The 22,004-nt window shown below is 35.8% G+C and overlaps 1 long non-coding RNA gene and 1 pseudogene across 2 annotated transcripts; one reads left to right on the top strand and one right to left on the bottom strand.

The window, feature by feature from the left end:
* Nucleotides 1–689: 689 nt before the first annotated feature.
* On the top strand, nucleotides 690–8,900 carry LOC148845146 (putative disease resistance RPP13-like protein 1; annotated as a pseudogene). Its single transcript, XR_016101793.1, has 2 exons — nucleotides 690–1,952; nucleotides 8,767–8,900. The product of XR_016101793.1 is annotated as a putative disease resistance RPP13-like protein 1 (transcript).
* A 1,511-nt stretch (nucleotides 8,901–10,411) lies between these two features.
* LOC148845145 (uncharacterized) lies at nucleotides 10,412–20,189 on the bottom strand. Its single transcript, XR_016101789.1, has 5 exons — nucleotides 19,019–20,189; nucleotides 11,853–11,954; nucleotides 11,572–11,761; nucleotides 11,068–11,114; nucleotides 10,412–10,950 (listed from the first exon to the last, which is right to left on the bottom strand). It is a non-coding gene; the product is annotated as an uncharacterized LOC148845145 (long non-coding RNA).
* Nucleotides 20,190–22,004: the final 1,815 nt, after the last annotated feature.

Raw genomic sequence — 22,004 nt, 5'->3', positions numbered from 1 at the left:
GCATCCATTATTTTATGCACATTTCTACGACTACATAATAAACTCTCACGTGAAATCCTCAATGTGCAGGTCCTTCACAGTTTGATCTTAACCTTTAAGTATCTACGTGTCTTGGATTTGAATCGCGTATTGCTATGACTGAGTTACCAGAGTTAGAGTCAATTTGGAAATTTGAGTCGAGCATCTGTTTGCGTGTTTTTGTGGAGTTTTAATTGTTTTCTTTTGACGCCTATGTAGTATTTTCCATCTCTTTCTTTCATGATGTTATCTCTTTGTTGTGTTGGATTTTGAAAATCTGGGTGCTGTCTCATCACCCCCCTCTGATGATTGTACTAAGGTTTTCTTTTTATTTTAATGAAATTTTCTTCTTACTCTTCAGAAAAAAAAATAAAATAAAAAAATCTTGATGTTTATAGTACATACATTAAGGGGCTACCAGAATCAATTTGTGGCGTCTACAATTTACAAACACTGATTCTCAAAAATTGTAACCAACTTCTTGAATCACCGCCAAAGGTACATGAAACCTAGTTAACCTACAATATCTAGATTTAACTGGATCTTGGCAGCTTATTTCTATGCCACCTGAAATTGGAAGATTAACTTGTGTACAGACATTGCCTAGGTTCATTGATGGTAAGGAGAATGGATGTGGGATAGGAGAACTAAAGGACATGTTGCATCTCCAAGGCACACTTTCTATTGATAGGCTAGAGGGTTCAGTCAACATTACCAATGTGAAGGAAGAAAATCTTAAGATCAAGCCATATATTCACTAATTAGAATTGCAATGTAGGTAGATTGTATTCACAGGATCAAATTGATGATAAGGGTGCTCAAAGGCCTCCAACCTCATGAAAACCTCAAAGGCTCTAAATTCCCAAACTGGATAGGCGATTCATCACCAAACATTTCACTCTCTCATTTAGAAATGATTGATCTCTCCCAATGTATCGATTGCAAAATCCTCCCATCTCTTGGTCAGCTACCAATCCTCAAACGTTTTAAGTATATAGATGCCATGTATGAACTTGAGCATGTTGGTCATGAGTTCTGTGGTGATGGAAAGGTAACAGGCTTCCCATCATTGGAGACACTAAAACTTGAAGACATGAAAATTTTGAAGGAATGGCATGGGATAGGAGTTGGACAATTTCCTTGCCTTAGTGAGCTTATGATTATAAATTGCCCCCAGATGACTACCCTTCCAAAATTTCCATCTCTCCATAGATTAGTGTTGGATGAATGCAATGAGAGGATATTGAACTCATTTCCTTACTTCACCTCTCTCTCATTGAAAATCTCAAACTTCCGAAAGCTGAAATCCCTACCGGAGGGCTTGTTACATCCTCTAGGTGCACTCAAGGAACTGAAATCCATCATTGGCTCACTGCTACCATCTCATGACATTGCAGGATGTGGGTATACAAGAGCTCATATCTCTCCATCATTTGGAAATTTTGTGCTGTGCCAAAATCATGTCTTTGACAGATCAACTGCCTTCAACACTAAAACACTTTTCTGTCCAAGTATGTGGTAATCTGAATTCCCTGCCAGGGGATACAAAACCTTTCATCTCTTGAAGAATTGAACATTTGCAACTGTCCTCAACTTTCACCCTTTCCTGGTGAGAAGCTACCAGTGACACTTAACACCTGAAAATATCCACCTGTGCAAATCCCAAGACACTTCTAGTGGGGTTACATGGGCTTATAACCTCTCTTAAACATTTGCAAATTGAAGCATGCCATCAACTATCACCCCTTCCAGAGGAGAGTCTTCCTGCCACACTTAATAATTTACATATGCCAAATGTGACTTACTAAAGAAACGATGTCAAGAAGGCAGGGAAGATTGTCCTAAGATAGCTCATATTCCAAACAAATGGATTTCAGAAATTTGAATCAATTTCCTGTAGGTGAAGTTCAAGTGCATTCACAAATTAAGTTCAGGTGTTCTTTACATTGCAATTGCATGTATATTCTGTATGAGTTATAATACAATATAATCAATTAGTTTTCATTTGGAAAGTTTCTAGAAAGGAAGTTATGCTAAAATATGGATTTCCTTATATTGTTTTATTTAAAATTGTTTGTTGTCCACCTATGTTTTTGACATAAGATATTTGTCTGAGGTTCCTAATTTCTTATTCTTATGAAATTTATTGATTCCATAGTGTATTATTATCTGTTGCTGCTTAGATTGATGACTGGTGAAACTAAAAAGGGCAGGGTTAGAAATGAAGTCATAATAAGGAACCCATGGGTAGCTCCAATAGGTGATAAATGAGAGAAAGTAGACTAAGGTGGTTTTGTCACATGCATGGAAGACCATCTGCAGAACCCAGTAAAAGTGATCTGTTACAAGTTGAAGGAGCTAAAAGAGCTAAGGGCAGACCAAAAAGGACTTCGGTGAAATAAAAAATTATTTACACACCCGTAATTTAATGATGGATATGGCACTGAATAGAATGGAATGTAAAAAGAGGATTCGTGTAGTTGACCCCATATAGGTGGAACAAGGCTTACATGATGACAATGATGATGAGTGTATTATCTGTTTCAAGTTATCTTTCTTTCTTTTTTTTTATACTTCTTGTTTCTATGAGCATTGGTCATATCATGAACAAGCTTTGAGGGTAAAATTCCTCTGTTTACATTTATATTCTTCTTTGTCTTACATAGAGCATCATGACTAAAGGGAAAGAAACAGAGCACGTTTTCTTTGGGAAAGAATAAAGCACTATAGAGGTTAGGGGTAAAAAAAGGGTGGGGGAAGGGGACTTGGTCCCCTCTTATGACTCAAAGTTCCCCACCTATATTATTAATATAATAGATTAATAGTCCTTATTGTTCCCCCCCTCCCCTGCCCAACAAAAAAAAAAAAAAAAACCTGGCTCCGCCCCTAATAGAGGTTACAGCGTTTTAGCCATTGCTGCAGGTAACCATAGAGGTGATCTATTAGTAGCAGATATTTTTTCTTATTTTCTAAATTATAGTTTCTAATGTCTGCTAAAACGCAATCCCACTAAATGATATGACATTGTTATTTTTGAGGCCTTGCTGATTTAAACCTAAATTGAGGTCCTCAAGTTTCTAAAAAAATTTTAAAATTTGAAAATTTTGTTTGCTTTCTAAACATCATTGGATGTCTCCAGTGGCTTTTGGAGCATTCCCTATGGCTCTAGACATGGGCTGTGTATCTTTGATTATGTAGGATTATGCTAAGTTGAAGTTGATTTGTGGACCCTATGATAGGCAAATGATGAACTTGATAAAGAAACATTAGGTACAGATAACATCAAGGGTAGTTTCCTACCCCGGGAAAGTAAAAGAGAGGACTAACAATGTAAAAGGGTTTCATTTCTTATTCCTCTCAATTAGGGATTATGGATTTCTCATGTTCACATGAAAATAGTGTTACATAATGTCAGAGTCAAATCGAAAAACTGAGAAAGAGAAAGAGAGAGAGAGAGACAATACAGCCGAATGGTGGGTGTGACTACTTGTGTCAATCGACACCCTAAAAGAAATATTTATATTAAGTTGTAAAAGGAAAGATCTGCCCTTAGTATATATGAGAGATATACAAAAAGGAAAAATAAAAGTACAAAAATAGCCCTATGGCTAGATTTCACTATCACTACACTCCCCCTCAAATTGATGCCTAGGAATAAGCATTAGTTTGTCCATGAGAAATAGATGACGAGCTCGTGTCATTGCTTTAGTTAACAAGTCTTCCAGTTGGAGCCCAGAGGAGACATGAAGAAGAGATATGGTACCCTCAAGAAGGAGGTCGCAAATGAAGTGGCAATCAACTTCTATGTTTTTGGTGCGCTCATGGAAGACGGGGTTGGATGCAATTTTGATTGCACTGATGTTGTCTGCATAAAGAGGAACAGACAATAGTGGCTCACTTAGTATTTCAAATAGAAGAGCTCGAAGCCATATGATCTCACTACACACGGAAGACATATCCCTGTATTCAGTTTTAGTGGAAGATTTGGACATAGTAGCTTATTTCTTGCACTTCCATGAGATAAGGGAGTTTCCTAGGAAGACACACCAGCCAATTGTGGACCGTTGGGTGTCAGGGCATCCAGCCCAATCAGCACCTACATAGGCCATAAGATGAATGGGAGATTGATGAGGAGAAGAATAACCCATGTGATAGTGTGCCCCATACATATCTTATAATCTGATGAGCTGCAGATAAGTGTGGTTGTCTCGGAGAAGACACAAACTAACTTACTATATGAATTACATAAGATATGTCCGGCCGAGTCATGGTGAGATAGATTAAACTGCCCACTATCTGATGATAAAGGGTAGGATCTTTAATGAGAGATCCATCATCTTTGCTGAGTTTCAGATTCAGTTCTAGTGGAGTGTCAACAATCTTAGAATCACTAAGATTTGCCAGTTTAACCAGATCAGCCACATACTCCTGTTGATTAACAAAGTAGCCTTGAGAATTTCTGTTCATCTCAAGGCCCAAGAAATATGTCAGCGGTCCCAAGTCCTTCATCTTGAAGGATTCACTAAGTAACTATTGTAGCCTATAAATTCATTCTATGTCATCCCTTATAATGAGTATATCATCAACATAAAGGAGTAATATCGTTACTCCTTGCTTCTGCCTTAGGATGAACAAGGAGTAATCAGAAGAACTCTGAACAAAGCCAACGTTAGTGATGACAGATCTGAACTTCTCAAACTAGGCCCTAGGAGCTTGCTTTAGGCCATAAAGTGACTTTTTCAAACGACAAACAATCTGTGGATCTGTACAATATCCCGGAGGAGGCTTTATGTAAATTGTCCCTTTCAATTCCCCATAGAGAAAAGCATTCTTGACATCCATTTGATGAATTGTCCACTGTTTGACTACAGACAGCCATCAAAAGTCGTACAGTGGTCATCTTAGCTACAGGAGCAAACGTCTCCTCATAGTCTATCCCATATTCCTGTTTGTAACCCTGTGCAACAAGCCTAGCTTTGTATTTGTCTAGGCTTCCATCAGATTTTAGTTTCACAGAATAGACCCATCTGCTTCCTATGAGAGATGTCTCAGGTGGAGCTTTGACTAGGTCCCAGGTGTCATTCTCCTGAAGAGCCTGAATCTCTGAATCCATTGCATCTTTCCAGTGTGGTTCTGCTACAGCCTGCTGATAAGATCTATGAATGTCTATGGTAGATAAAATGGAAAAAAAGGAGCTATGGTCTGGTGAATAACCATAACGGTTAGATGGACGAGAAATTCTAGAGGAACAACGTAAAGTAGGAGCAATAGGTTCAGAGGGAAGGTCTTGAACACTTATTGAGGTAGCTGGAGTGATCGGATCATCAACTGGATGCGGAGCAGAGGGGTGGATGGAGACTAAAGAAGGTCGTTGTTTCCTGAAGCAGGTTTGAAGTTGCTGCGGAGGTGATAATGGAGTATCCAATGTACTTGTAAAATCAAAACTATGCAGCAAAAAAACAGAAGGAGCTGGGAACTTCACAATATGTTCAAAAAATGACACTTTCAAGAAAAACTACATTACAAGAAATTCAAAGACGACGAACCAAAGGGTCATAGCAAAGATACCCTTTATGTTCAGAGCTATACCCAATAAAGAAGCACAAAGCTGCTTGTGTAGTTAACTTTGTGTGTTCATGGGGTGGAAGGTGGACAAAACAAGCACATCCAAATACTTTAAGCATTGATAGGTCTGGGGATTTGTGAAAAAGGGATTGAAAAGGAGAGGTGTTGTTCAAAACTGATAACGGAAGACGATTTATGAGATACACAGCAGTGTTGGCCGCCTCCACCCCAAACCAAGAGGGTACATGGGAATCCTGCAAAAGGGTTCTGACTACACTCAAGATATGCCCATTTTTCCTTTCTGCAACCCTGTTTTGTTGTGGGGTGCCTGGACAAGACTTTTGGGTTTGAATTCCATGTTGTTTTAAGTAGTTTTGGAAATCTCTATCAATATACTCTCCTCCTGAATCCGTTTGTAGCACACAAATTCGAGCATTAAACTGAGTGGCAACATAAGTCTGAAAGTGTTGAAATACAAAGTACCTTTATATTTCTTTCGAAGAAAATAGGCCCAAGTGAAATGAGTGCAGTCATTAATAAAGGTCACAAAATATTTAAAACCCATCCGTGAGACAACTAGAGACGACCAAACATCACTATGTATTAAATAAAAAGAGATTGTTGCATGTTCAGAATGAGAAGGAAAAGGCAAAATATAACTCTTACATAAGCCACAAGTAATGCAGTCTTTATTCACATTTTTAAGAGAAACATTAGAAACAGGCAAACTACTAGAGGAAAACAATTGATCAAATTTCTTAGAAAAAGGATGGCCCAGTCGTTTATGCCACAACTGTCAATCTTTATTACAATTAACATATTCAAAACTAGAAGTAGTAGAAATCAAACATGAAGTAGAAGCAGACACAGTTTTATTCTTCTCAAATTCTAGAGCAAAGAGTCTTCCCAGTGTAGGCCGCTTCCCCTTCACCTCCCCAATTTGTCAGTCCTGTATCAAACAACCATCAGAAATAAATAAGACATTGTTACCTTCCTCTATGAATTAGCTAAGAAAAATTAAATTGGTGGTAAGCTTAGGTACAAATAAGGTTTTGGACAAATGAAATGGAGATGACTTAGAAGTAGATAAATATAGATCATCACATCCAAGTATATCTAATTTCTCACCATTAGTAGTAACAATGTGTTTATTGGGGAGATGGGGTTTAGGACATTGTCTAAGAGTGGCCCCTGTCATATGGTTAGAGGCTCCTGAGTCAATGTACCATAGATGGTTCGGTGAGGGATAGTAGGTAGGGGACTTACCAGATAGGCCCATAGAAGAGAAGGCTAAAGAAATAACAGGGGACATGAGTTGTCAAATTCATTCTTCAGACATGCTACTTGAGGTATCATTCTGCCCAGTCATGGAAGTAATGGAGGATGTTGCATCTGATCCATCTACACCTGTCTGATAAGCCTTGTAGCTTCCTTTCTTCTAATTTGATCCACTTCTTTTATGAGGTCGAGTGGGGCATTCAGTGATAATATGGCCAACCTGTTTACAGTAGGTGCATGTATTCTTTCTTGCAGTGAGAAACAACATGTTCAAACTCCTTACATTCATAGCATTGTATTTTAGAAAAGTCATTCTTTCATTTCGGTTTTATTGCTAGAAAGACCATATCAATGTTAGACTCCTTCCTTCCATCCAAAGTACTTTGTGTGACAAATCTGGTTTCGGCCCTCGGAATTTCACCGAGAATAGTATCCAAGTCAGGAAGTGTTCCTCAACTCGGGATACTAGATCTAACAACATCGAATTTAGGTTTGAGATGCATTAGGAAGTGCATAATCATTCTTCTATCAAAATGTTCTTTCATATACTTCACACAACATTCTAAAAGACCATTCCCCATGTGAACAAGCTCATATTCGGTTCAAAGGTTAATAAACCCATAGTACTCTTGGACCTTTCTTTCTCCTTGATAATAGGAGAAGATGTCAACCTCTATCTAGTACTGTCTTGAGGTGTTTGCTTGCTGATAAACTCTTTTGAGATACTCATACATCTCACAGGCAGTCATGTATCCTCTCATAGGAATTGTAATGTCAATTTCAATGGATCCTAAGATCCAAGGTGCACTTTTTGCATTATCAATTCTCCGCTGATTAAGACCCTTGATGTCCGAATCATTAGGTTTAACTACTGATCCATCCAAATATCCCTAGAGACCTTTCACCTCCACATGAAATTGGAAATTGAATTTCCAAAGTGTATAGTTCGTACCATTAAATTTGATGGGGAGAACTTCCATTCTTTCTGATGCCATTGAATCACGAGAGCAAGAAAAACCACAAAGAGAAATGTTCAAAAACAGTAGAATAATGAAGTACCTTTCAATCAATGTCTAAAAAAGGAAACTGTAAGGGCCTGTCGAACTCTGAAGTGGCCCAAAACCCTTCTAGATCAAATTTGATTCAAACCAAACCAATGGAAACAGTAGATCTGCCTTGGGCGACACTAGATCTAAAGTTTCAGCCTGATCCGTTGCTTCTAGAGGGAGATCCAATCCGAAAGAGAAATCTGGTGACACAATAGTCCAGGAACAGAGTCTGTCGAGTTCTGATTAAAAACAGCTTCAGAAATCGGATTTAAGAACACTCAAGAGCCTCCCAAGTACTGTTAGGGAATACTCTAGATAACAAATAAGAAAGAGGTGAGGAAGTAGTCACTCGCAAATCAAATCGTGACCTGCTCTGATACCATGTCAGAGTCAGATCGAAAAACTAGGAAAGAGAAAGAGAGAGGGAGACAACACAGCCGAATGGTGGGTGTGACTACTTATGTCAGTCGACACCCTAAAAGAAATATTTATATTAAGTTGTAAAAGGGCAGATCTGCCATTAATATACATGAGAGATATAGAAAAAGGAAAAGTAAAATTACAAAAATAGCTCTACGGCATACATCTATTAGCATTTCGCTTTTTTCCCATGCTCATTTCAGACAAGTTAACAGCCAATTTACATGATGAATGTCATTTTTCCTACATATTGTTGTTTAGCAAGCTGTCTTAATTAATTTCTGTTCATACCATTGACAGAGATTTTTTACTATATTTATCTTAATAGAGCATGTATCAGTTATTTGCACTTTATGCCTTGCACGGGGTGAACATATTGAAATATTGGTTCTACCGGAGCTCGTCAACTAATGGTGATATTTCTTGTTTTTCCCAGCGGTGTAGGACCCACCTGAACATCTGCTAGGAAGGGGATTCAAGAATGAATTGAGAAACATTTGGTGTCATTTTGGGTTCCAAATCAGATTGCCAGCTGGAAAATTCTCGGGTCATTTTTGGAGAGAAATCAAAGCTATGACAAGACAATAACTCTTGATGTAAATAGACCTCATGCATGACAAGAATCCTCTCTGTTGGCCATTTCTTACAACCGGCGGTGGTTCGAAAACCGTTGATGCAACAACAGCAACAAAACTATTACTTGTACAATAGGAGGTTTGAAGTTTTAACAGGCAGAAATCCAGATTCTAAAGCAACATGTGATATGATCAAGTTTTACCAAATTTTGGAAAAACAATTTTAAGAGGCATTGGGATACAATATAAAATTACGGTATAAATATTGAGATCTTGTGTAAAATAAATATAATAATACATTGCCAGTTTATCTTGGTTTTTAGGACCAAAGGTTCAAAATATGATGTGTCTATCATAGCGTATTGTACAGTATGTATCAATTATGGTTGGGAAATGGGAATTAGCCATTATTCACGTTTACTTGTTGATTTGGCACATAAATACATTATGTGGGAAATTAATCTGATTGATCTCTCTAGTAATGCCTGGACTATCAGCAACGCTTGATTGTTCCTATCTCTTTTTTGAAACTTTTAACAAATATCCACTCTTTTATGCTGGTGTTTGGATCACCACTGGATATATGGCAGATATGGAATCACCTCAACTCCCTACAACTGAAATCTTTATGCGGGTTTTGGATTGAGCTATCCTTTCTTCTTCCCCTTCTTGAGCAATCCTATCATACCAGCTTCATCAGGGAAACAAAAGGTGCACACTATACAGAAATTTGAGTCCCAGGAATAACAGCATTTAATTTAGATGATCTTATTGTTACAGATTCAAGTAGAACTTAGTTGAGTGTATTGTCTGTACTATTTCTTCAACTCATCCGAGTCGGTAGTTTTTTGGATGGAATCAATTTTCTACAGTCGGTAGGGAAAATTTGTCATGTTTCCTACATTTTATTAAAGAGTACCTCATATCAGGGGTATCACAGTTGACAATTCTCAGCAGTTCCATGCTGAGCCCTGTTCCTATATTGAGAGATACTTCATATGATGTTAACATTTGGAAAGCATATGTTTGTCATTGGCAAAGTGTACATAGAGTATGATTTATGACTTGAGATACAAAATATTCATGGTAGAGGAATAGCTTGAGTGTAATTTGGACCGAACAGTAAAAGGAGAAATGGGGAAAATGAAAACAGGATCATCAGTCAAGCGAATGTAGTCTTGCTGAATATGGTTTACAGGAACAGGACCTCAGATTGGTCTAAGATCCCACAACTTGCCCATTCTCATGTATAAAGAAATTGGCCACATTTCATAATCATTATCCAAGCCTTATCCCAGGTACATGAATCCTGTTTTGTTATTCCATTCTGTTTAATTCCATATCCATTGTTAAATTATGAGTGCTTAAATTATTTACTAATGCTTTGATCCATGTCCATTGAGCCGTTTTAAAAATATTAAAATGGAAACAAAAGTAACTGTTATCTACTAACTCGGACTCATTGCTGTAGGGAAAGAAAAAGTGGGGTGGGGGCTCAACAAAGCCTTCATACAAAGCAACATCTGCATTATGTCCCATCTGGGTATGAAATACAAAAGGTCTCTTTGTATAATTTCCAGGGAATTTACAAATAACCAATGAGATAAATTGACCGATCACATTTTTACTCACGTTTCAAAATGCACCTCTATCAAAATCTTATCATGATTCTATGGATCTAATGAAGCTTCAAAAATCACAAGTTTGCAACATAATATTGGCTTCTACTCAAAATGCGCGGTTCATGGCAAGGCAAAAGAGATTGTTCAGTTAGTATCTGCAGTTGCTGGGGCTGAAATTTGAACAAGGAGCTGATTTCATAGCCATTCATGATTGAGAGACCACTATGGCATGCCAAGCAGATATCCTTGGAGCAACCTAGGAACCAACACTGATATCATCATCTGGCTTTAGGCTAAATTCGACTGGATCAAATTGCGAAGGGGAGGAAGGAGGAGTGTCCCATTGAATTGGAGAATCCAACCAGACAGTTAATACAGGCCATGGCAGTTCTGGCTCTGGCTCCAAGGACTCTTCAGCATAGTCTGCAACAAAAAGCATATTACTTGGCATGGAGCTTAGAAATATAAAAGTAGAGAATATTGAAAAAAAAAAAAAGAACAAAAGTAAAAACTTCCAGAATCCACTTAAGGATACTAAACCTCTGCTGCTTGTTTAGGCTTCATGGATATAGCAGGAGAAATTAAATCTGCAAGTGAATAGCTTACACAGTCAAAGACTTGTTCATGTGGAAACACCGAAAGATATGCTATTCTGATAAGAGAAATGCGAGTAAGCAAGTTTGTGCAACTCTTCAGTCATCTTCACCCAAAAGATAAAGTGGGACCCATGAAAAAGCATGTCCATCATTGTCAACTCCCAATCATGGTTGAAAGCATCAAATACGTATCATACTGATTGTATATATATATATATATCGGCTTTCAGGGTTAAATAATAATACTAGGTGTGCATTTAAGGTGATAAGATGGGCACTGATTGAAACTAAAAAAACAAAAAAGAAAAGAGAATTGATCATTTTAGAAACTTGAGCACATCAATACTTTGAACCATGCTCCTGATCTTCACCCTACTAACAGCAGTTGCACAAACTCATTAACTAGCACTCCTCCATAAATACTAACATGTCAGAGTCATGTAATGACCATGATCTGAAAGAAATATGTCCAAAAAATAATGGTCCATTGCCGTTGCTTGCTTCTCTATGCATTTTCTGGGGTCATGTAGAAATGCTTCTTTGACTATATTGAACTCCTTTGGTAATGTTGCCAAGGCCCCCTTTGCCTTTCTTGATGGTTGCTTTAGAACTTATGTTCCTTCCATCAACATCAGGCCCTAGAAAAGAAATTTTCAATCTGGTTATGAATAACCAAATTAATCTTGTTGACAGCACAAAATGAAACCAATAATGAAAATGCTGTAATACCTTTATGGCAATGCCCAGATTTTCATCTTGAAGGATCAACTGCCTTTGAGCCTGTGTGCTTGCCATCACTAATGGTTTCGCTTTATTGTCACTCAACAGATTCTGCAGCACGTAATCAATATAAGGATTAACTACCAATAATTATGCAGGAGCTTAGTTTACCTTAGAAAGGTTTGAGACTGATGCTGTTTTTGGGTGATGAAAGAGTATAACTTCAGTGACGATAAAAATGGAATCTATGTTAACTGAAATTTTTCATCAGTTTATCATAATTTGCATGATTCAAAGATTAAAAACCACTTATCAACACTTCCAATACAGACTAAGCTTTGATACTTAAAGTAACACTCACCCACCAAATCATGCAAACAGGCACATACAAAGACAGAAAGAGAAGAATGCGAAACAGGATTCATGTAGCCAATCTATATAGGTGGGACAAAGATCTCTTGAGTTAAGTTGAGATGAGTAATATATAGTTGGCAAGAATGCTGGATTGAAAAAGGACCCCAGGAGCACAACATGTCATTCTTATAATTCTCCAAGACCACCATACTTGAGTAATATAACTCGAAACTTCAAAATTTTCTTTTCAGAAGAATGGCAATTAGTAATTGTATCCATACACAACTCAGTCCAATATGACATCTCTGGAAGCACCAATACAATTGGACCAGTGAAAAACTTTCATCATGTTTCAACATATTCAACAGGCCATGGGTGTGATTTCTCCTGGAGCATAGTCTATAGGTTTCTAAGGCTACTATCCAACCTCAGACAGAGAGTTGAAGGAGATAGCAGCCCTCTTATCCAAGGTTGAACTTACAAAACTGGGAGTTGAAGGAGATGGTAGCTCTCTTATCCAATCTCGAGGGCTGCTACCCAACCTAGGGCGTGCCAGACAAAGGGATGTAGAAGTGAAAATTGATGCTTCTCTTCTTTACTTTTTCACAAGACAATCTTAAAAACAAATGAAAACAATTCAAGCCACAAATAATTAGTTATAATGAGCACCACTTGAACTCTCCATCACCATAAACACCAAAGATCTCCGACAACAAGGTCAATAAAGTTGATCCAAACATATTTAATACTAGAACCTTTGCTGAATCCAAATAGTAAATACCTAAAATTTCGATGAGCTGCTAACTACAAGGGCCTAATTTTTTAAGATGTTCAGGAATCTTTGCTTATTGGGAATTTGATAAGCATGACAAATCCTTGCTTTTCAATTAGTGTGGAATACAATAATTGGAAGATTTTACAATGTCTCTTCACAATTTAATAGAAAGTTAAATGAGTATATAATAAACTTAACTGTCAATACATATCAATAAGAGCATATCAACGAACATATAATAAACTTTTTGGATTGAACTAACGACCGAACTTACATCAACACAACTTCAATACTTATCAATAAGACCATTCACAACTAAAACATTTTCAGTAAATCCAACGATTTCATACCAAAGCATGTAATAAACTTAACTGCCAAATTGCAAATTAATTCAAGTTGTTCATTTGGTTAACTGGTCAAAGTTTGATTAACCATTTTGTTATTAATAAAAATTTGAAATCATAAATGACTTATAGGTATGTATTGCAATACCCTAATGGCCCACCAACTACAAATCAAATTTCATTGAAAGTCTCTAATTTAAGGTTGTGTTTGGTTTGTGGGAAGATTTTGGTGGGATAGGAAAGGATAGGATGGGATGGAAAAAGGAAAATACGTGGAAATTTTTCATGTTCCATTGTTTCGTTGCAAAAGGGAAAAGTGCGAAAATTAACCCTAATAACAATTATTAATTAATTAATTAAGTCATAACTATTGATAAATAAAATATTAAAAACAAAAAATAGACTAATAAAAAGTAGCATATTAATTAATGTTAATGATTAATCAACAATTAATATCAAATTAATAAAAAAAGTATTAATTCGTATTTAATAATTAAATAATTATTTGATAATTAATAATATCATTAAAATAAATTAAAATAAATAATTTATTGATGAAAACTAATTTAATAATATATGAATAATTAATATTAAAATATGAAATTATTAATTAAGTCATGGTTATTAAAAAATATAATATTATTAATAACTTATAAGCTAATAAAATGTAAAATTTTAATTAATTCAAACCATTAACTACTTAATTATGAATTTCCAATAATTAATATCTAATTAATAATAAATAATAAAAAAAGTATTATTAACTAATTAAACGTTTCAAAAACTAGTTAATAATTAATTAACTAAGTGAACAATGAATAAAGAAATAAGGATTTTATTATTTATCTAATTAGTGATTCAACAAAAATAATTAAAAATAAAAATAAATAAAAATAATATTACTAATTAATTCATAATAAATATTAATAAAATAAATTTTACAATATTAATTCTTAAAGAATAATTAATTAGATAATTATCAATATTAATTAATTATAAACGTATTTCATTAAAATGTTTATAATTAATAATAATAAAATATAAAATAATAAATGCATTACTAATTAATTAATTAATAATTGTTACTAGGGATAATTTTCTCACTATTTTCCCTTTTGCAACCAAACAATGGAACATGAAAAATTTCCACCCATTTTCCCTTTCCCATCTAATCAAAATCTTCCCACAAACCAAACACAACCTTGAATCAGAGACTTCCAATGAAATTTGATCTATAGCTAGTGGGTCATTAGTGTATTGTAATGCATAAGCATAACCATAAGTCTTTTATGAATTCAAATTTTAATAATAACAAAATGGTTAAGCAAACCTTGACCAATTAACCAAGTGGACAACTCAAATGAATTTGCAATTTGACAGTTAAGTTTATTACATGCTCTGATATGAAATCGTTGGATATATTGAAGATATTTTAGTTGTGAATGCTCTTATTGATTGAAGTTGTGTTGATGTAAGTTGGGTCGCTAGTCCAATCCAAAAAAATTATTATATTTTCATTGATATGCGCTTATTGATATGTATTGACAGTTAGGTTTATTATATGTTCATTTAACTTCCTATTAAATTGTTAAGAAAACCATTATAAAATCACTCAATTATTGAATTCCACACTAATTAAAAAGATGGATCTATCATGCTTATCAAATTCTCAATAAGCAAATGTTCTTGAACATCTTAAAAAATTAACAAACCTTCTTCTTACTGATTCAACCCATGTCTTCATCCCTAGCTCTTCTAAGCCCCAAGAACTTGTAACAAATCACTTCTTCTTACTGATTCTGTAGATGGTCTTCTTTGCACATAACAAACCTTCCTATTCTACTTTCCCTCATTTTATTACCTATTGAAACTACTCCAAGATTCATTAAAAAAGGCTCGTTTCTAACCTTATATTTTCTAGTTTTCCCACTTATCCATCTCAATGTTTACATTCCCACCACACTCATTTTTGAACATGTTGTCTTGACTTCCCAACATTGCTCCATACAACATTGCTCATTTTACAAAATTTTCCTTTTAATCAAAGTGGTATTCTCCTTATCACATAAGACTCCATATGCACCCTTCTATCTTGTCCATCCTGCTCTCATATTTGTATATGATAAGTTTGAAGCCTATATAAGTGACCATGCAATATATGCAAAGTTACATTTTTAATGGACCCAAGCCCAAGGCAGTGTAAAATCTTCAATTTGGGTACCCATGTTGGACCCCTAGTATATGCCTACCATACCAATGTCAAACAGAATACTTACTAGATACAACACAATATATTGCATGATCACTTATATATCAACTCCGGATCCAGTGCATCAGAATAAGTGATTTTTCTTCAAGTCCAGTTCAAATGCTGCCATGTCAAAAGTGATTAACCAGCAACTGTCTCTTCTCCTATACTTCTTGTTTTCTCTTCCCTATTTTACTTTCTGCTATTAAAAATAGAAAGCATCAAATAAAGTCAGATAACCAGTTCTAACTCTTTTTAGAGCCTTTAAATTTCGCTCCATATTCTCCAAAACCACCACCACCATCATCTATTTCAATGAGTATCTAAACTTCTAGTCAGGAGCCCATCCTAGCTAAAACCAACTTCTTCAAGCTTCCTAGGTAAGGAGACAATAGAGGAGAAATCAGGAGAGGTTGTCACCTGGAAGAGGTATACACATTAAGGACAAGAGAGTACAAGCAATGCAGAGAGGAGGCCAATAAGATTTGTGACATGGAATAGAAAAACAGAGAATAAATTTTTGTGGTAGCTCCCACCTTGTTGAAGTACTCTCTCCATTCTCACATATCTTCTTTTCAAAGTAACTATATTGAAACCTTTGCTATGAAAACCAGCAAACCAGAACCAAACATAATGACAAATGGTGAAAGAATGCAGAAACAAAAAAGAAAAAAAGATTGTAAGCAACAAAGAAAGAAAAACTTGTAAGTAAATGCCTGCACAATGTAGGAGAAGTGACTCTCCTTTTCTGAAATCCTACATGAACTCATGTGGCTTCAATTCTGAAATTTGACTTTTGTGATTGCTGAACTTCCATTAATGAACTTTTTCCATGGCTTCTGTTGATGACTTGATAATGTTGTATTTGTGTGGTTATGGAATTTAAAATTCTTCAAGAGTTACAGGCTTACAGTCTTTGACAATAACCACAATTCAAGATAACTTGACCGGTTTCTGCCTGAGGTGTTAAAATCAAGGGAAAACCTCACTGAAACCTACCTCAGAAATTTTAGCTCCACTGATAAACAAGAGGAAATCAGTTTTGGTTTGTTGGTTCAAGAGCTACTGGTTTGGTGTGGACTTGCCATACATTGGCTCTATTTTGGGTATTGTTTCCAAAAGAGGGTAGCAAAGGTTTTACATTTCAGATTTCAGTTGAGTTCCATCTTGAAAAGACGAAACGATATACTTGTTAATTTTTAAATGATAAGAAGCTTTAAGTGAAATGGAAAAGCACCTCAGCAGCAGGTCAAGTGGTTCATACTTTTTACATGTCATTAAATCATTTGAGTTCAAAGGAAAACCCCTTCAATTTCAAAAGCACTAAATCTGGACTCTTTCTAGATGTACTCTATAATTAAAACTTTTAAAACATACAAAATGGTATGTTTTAACAGATTATACTAAAAAAACAAAAAAAAAAAAAAACTGTAGGTTTAAGATATTAATTAAATTCCGCAATAAATAAGTCTTGAGAAATGATATTTTACTTCAAAATCTAGATATAGAACCCCGATATAAGCATATAACATGAAATCAATACCCATATATGCAGCTGGAATTTTAGGAAATGAAGTCTTTCCTTAATCTGTAATTGTTGTTTTCTAGGGGGTTTTTTACCCCTTTTCTTGGATCCTTATTGTACATGATTGTTTATATTAATGAAATGAATTGAGGTTACCTATCAAAAAAAATCTAATAGAAAGAACTAAATTATTAGGCAAGTCAATACAAAGAAACTCTTGTATAAAAGTTATAACCTAAAAAAAAACAACTAATAACCCTGATTTTAAGATTGGAAGTACAAAAGAAATATTGATGCAAGAACTTAAATCCTAGTTACATTAAATCACACTACATTAAATAGAGATTTCAGTAGAAGTCAATTGCAAAGAAGAAAAGATGAGGAGCAGAGGAAGACTGATATGCTTTGTATCATATGATCAAATCAGATTCTCTCTTTGAGTAAGAGTTGCAATTGGAGAAACTGTTTAAATAATATAAAGATAGTACTTTTTTATGTTAGCCGAGGGTGGGCCATGGTGCAATGGTTAGGCTACTTCATTGCGACTTGGGTCACCAGGGTTCAAATCTTGGAAACAGCCTCATGCACTGGGCTGCCCTTTTAGTACTTTTTTATGATAACAGTCATCATATAGCCACTTCACATGATGGAATCTTGAATCATCAAATACTAAAAATCCTCCTGAAAGAAAATCACAGAATTCTAAATAATACCCACCATCCCAAGGTACAAGGGCATCCTCCTAAACAGCTATATCAAATTGCATTGCCAATCACCAAAGCAAACAAATAAACATTCTCCATAACAAATAAACAAATAAACAGCTATATCAAACAGCCATAGGAGGTTCAATAAACATTCTCCATAACAAATAATCCACATATAAGCCCTTGAAATTGAAGATGGTTTTTTTAAGCATGTACCACCCTCGAGTTCATCTGTACTAGAAACATATGGCTGACTGTACCTCATCAATCCACGACCTACTAGCATCCACCCCAACATTTTCGAACAGACAAACACACACTCAAAAAAAAAAAAAAAAAAAGAACAATCAATAAAATTTTCAATTTCTAAACCCACCACTTTGGCAATTCAATTCTCTATAAATCCTTCGTTATAAATCATCCTTACCAGCTACTCCTAAACACTATCAGAGCATTGGTTATATCTCAACTCAGAGTCTCAGACAAAAGGAGCCAACTACAAAATAAATCTCAAAACCAATAACATCACTGGAAAAGAATATTGGTATCATTAATAAAGCCTCAAATTGCTATTTTCAACATTTTCTCTAACCCAAATCAGAAATTGCAAAATCCTCTATCTACTCGTCACTTGTCAGAAAGAAAAGCCCCATCAAGACCAATGAAATCTCTGCATCTCTAAAACCCAACATCTAAAATTAATTTTCTTACAGAATTTCATACTTTATGGTGAGACTAAATGTCCGAATCTGAAACCCGAAAAGAAATTTAACTCAATGAGGGCGCCCCGCTAGTTGCTAAGCCTCTGCAACAATGTCTTCACCAGCTTGAAATCTGCTTCGAAATTGAAAATCTCTTGGAAATCCATATAGACGTTTCCTCCAGATCTTAGATTCCCATCTCCAAACCCAAGAGTTCTTTACGATGACCACAGAACTCAAAAACCAAAAAGATTTGATGAATAAAGAAGCAAAAAAATGGAAAGGTGAAGACAACTAAGTTTCTTGGTTCTGGGCCTCTTCTTTGACTAGTGCGGCAACCAAAACTAAAAGCCCTAAATTTGTTCGAGGTTGGAGACACAAAGGAAGCTTTAATGCAAGAACGAAAACACAACTTTTATTACATTATACTAACTTAGAGGTTTTCACCAAAATTAATCAGAACTACAAAAATAATAATCATAAATAACAGGAAGGAAAAAAGAAAAAGAAAATGGACTCACAGGTATTCAGATTATCAAATTGAATGCTCTATTCGGGTTGAACAAGCCTTCAGCACCAAAAGATCGACTTGCGGAGGTAGCAACAGAGACTGAAGTGACAGTAAAAGCCGAGAGAGAGAGATTGTAGGAATGGAAATTGCTAATTGGGTTTTTTTTTTTGCATGGTTTTGGGTAGTAGAATGATATGGACTTTACCCTTACAAGCAAAATAAGCAAAAAGATGGGCCATTGGAAACTAAGCAGTAGCTTCCGGATGTGAGCCCAGTGCATCTATTCTACCCATGAACTTGGTCTGGTGTGAATTGTGAAGAGATTAACCAGTTTTTGGCAATCAGAGTATATTGTTATATCACATTGGCTGTTGAGGCTGCTTCTAGACCACTAGTTAAGGCACGAAGCTCCGCATCATAACTTTCTACGGCCCAACAACTTCTGCCTTCTGCTATTGTGAGGTTTCTACCGGTGTCTTGAAGAACGAAAGCTTATCCTGCAGCACTTGTGTTTGGGTCAAATGAGCCATCTATGTGAAGAGTAGCACAATTCCCTACTCCAATCATGTTAATGCGTTGTGCTTGCATACCCCTTGCCAATTGATTGTTATCACCGAAGAGATAGTATTTGGCTTTGCTTATTATATCAGAAGGCATCATCTCAACTCCATCAAATATTTTCTTGTTGCGTGCTTGCCATATTATGTAAACCACTACACAGAATTTTGCAGAGGTTGCGTCACCATTGCGTCTAGATTGATCCCAATCTGTGCTTCACACCAAACAGCCCTAGCATAAGGACATGTGAAGAAGAGATGATGAAAAGTTTCTTGCTGTTGTAAGCAAAAACAGCAAATTTGATCATGTGGAGATAGCCATTTAGCACACTTGTCCTTTGTTAATACACCACCCCATAACGCTTTCCAGACAAAAACTTGGCATCTACAAGGGATCTTAAGCTTCCAAAGCAGATTCCAGGGGCTGAAGGAGAAGGCAATAAAGAGAGAAAACTTTTATACACAGATTTGACTGCAAAAAGCCCAGAATTGGTTCTTTTCCAAATCAATTGGTCCCTTTCTAGATCTATTTGAAGTCTTATTTGTGTAGGACTTGGTGTCGGTATTCCACTTGGAATAATTGATACCCAAGGATCATTAAAAGCTGATATGGATGAGCCATCCATTACAATCCATAGTAGATTTGGCTTTAAATCAGCTAATAAACTGTGAGCTTGTTTCCACCATTTAGAGCTTTGCTGCCCTTTCTTTGCCATGAAGGGATTGCATTTAGAAAAATATTTTTCCTTAACTAATTTGCACCATATACTACTCTGTTGTGTGAACAACCTCCATATCTGTTTGCTGAACATAGCTCTATTCATTAGAAGACTCTTCCTAAACCTAATCCTCCAGTTGCTTTAGTAAGACATAATTTTTGCCATAAGATAGTGTGTTTAACACTATGTGATTCAGCTTGCCACCAAAAGTCCCTTATGAGCTTATCATATTGGGTATGAAATGTATTAGGAAGAATCATAGATGCCATTGAATAGTTTCGAATGGATTGTATGACTGATTTCACTAGTGTGGTTCTTCCCGCTTGAGAGAGTAGCTTTGAGCTCCATGAATTAATTCTAGAGTGTATGCAGCCCAGGAATTCTTTATTGGAAAGCTGATTTTTGGCATTTAGTTCCACTCTAGAACCTAAATATTTAGTGACGGACACGGATTTACTCACCTTGAGAACTTTTGACTAGAACTTTTGATGCTGATGCGGTACATTTCTGCTAAACATCAAGTTTGATTTCCCATAATTGATTCTCTGTCCTGATATCTTCTCAAAATTATGAAGTATTTCTGTGAGGGCCTTGATTTGCGGTAGATCAACTTTACAGAAAAGTATGCAGTCATTATCAAAGAAAAGATGTGTGATAGGTGTGCCATTACGACATAATTTGATACCTTTTATGAGACCTGAAGTAGCTGCACTGTTTAACAATTGGGAGAGAACCTTTATGCCAATAATAAATAAATAAGGGGAGAGTGAGTCTCCTTGATGAAGGCCCCTTTTGAGATGAAAGTGGTCATGTGCTTCACCTCCTAATTTGATGGAAAAAGAGGGAGTGAAGATGCATTCATGTATTAGATTGCACCATTTACTAGGAAAATTCATTTTATGATTTGTAAAAATTCCCACCCCATTCTATCAAAAGCTTTCGACATGTCAATCTTGAGGGTTATGTATCCTTTACCTCTTTTCTGAGCTTTCATCATATGAGCAACTTCCCTTACTACAAGAATGTTGTCGATAATTTGCCGCTCCTTTAGAGTTTAGAAACTTGTCTGAAATGGTGAGATAATCTCCTGTAACACTGGTTGTAATCTCATGACTATCTATTTGGAAATGATCTTGTAGAGCACGTTGCAAAGGCTAATCGGCCTATAACTAGTTGCATCCATTGGTTGGGTGTTCTTTGGAACAAAAACCAAGTTAGTATTATTTATCTCCTTTGGTAAAAGCTCATAATTGAAGAAATGGCACACCATGCTGTAGACCTATTGTGCTCTAGTATTATTGGTAGAAGAAAGTTGGGCCTGGGGCTTTATGGGAGTGCATCTCCGGCGGCTGCATCAATGAGCTCACATGGTTGTGAATTTTATAATGTGAGATATATTTCTCTCCGATTGGGTTCTAACTTCTAACGGTAGTGTCTATGATTACGTCAGCACTACCCTTAATTAGATCCAATTTTGATAGGCCGGACTGGGGCTGGCTTAGAATTAGCATATCTATTGCTAAACTTGCTAAGGGCTCTGGCCCGGGCCCGGGCCCAGTCCAATGGCAGGTTGGGTTTCGATCTTGTTTTTTTCTTTTTTTTTTTTTTTTGAGGGAGGGGTTTCAATCTTATGACATTAAACATATTATATTATATAAATATAATATTTAATATATGTATAAAATAATTGTTGTATTTAATATATATATAATGCATAATA

This window comes from Nelumbo lutea, chromosome 7, assembly GCF_056320005.1.
Source record: "Nelumbo lutea isolate HS-2025 chromosome 7, American lotus-T2T, whole genome shotgun sequence".
Taxonomy (NCBI): domain Eukaryota; kingdom Viridiplantae; phylum Streptophyta; class Magnoliopsida; order Proteales; family Nelumbonaceae; genus Nelumbo; species Nelumbo lutea.
Note: the sequence above shows the minus strand (reverse complement) of the source record. Positions and strands in the feature narration are given on the sequence as shown.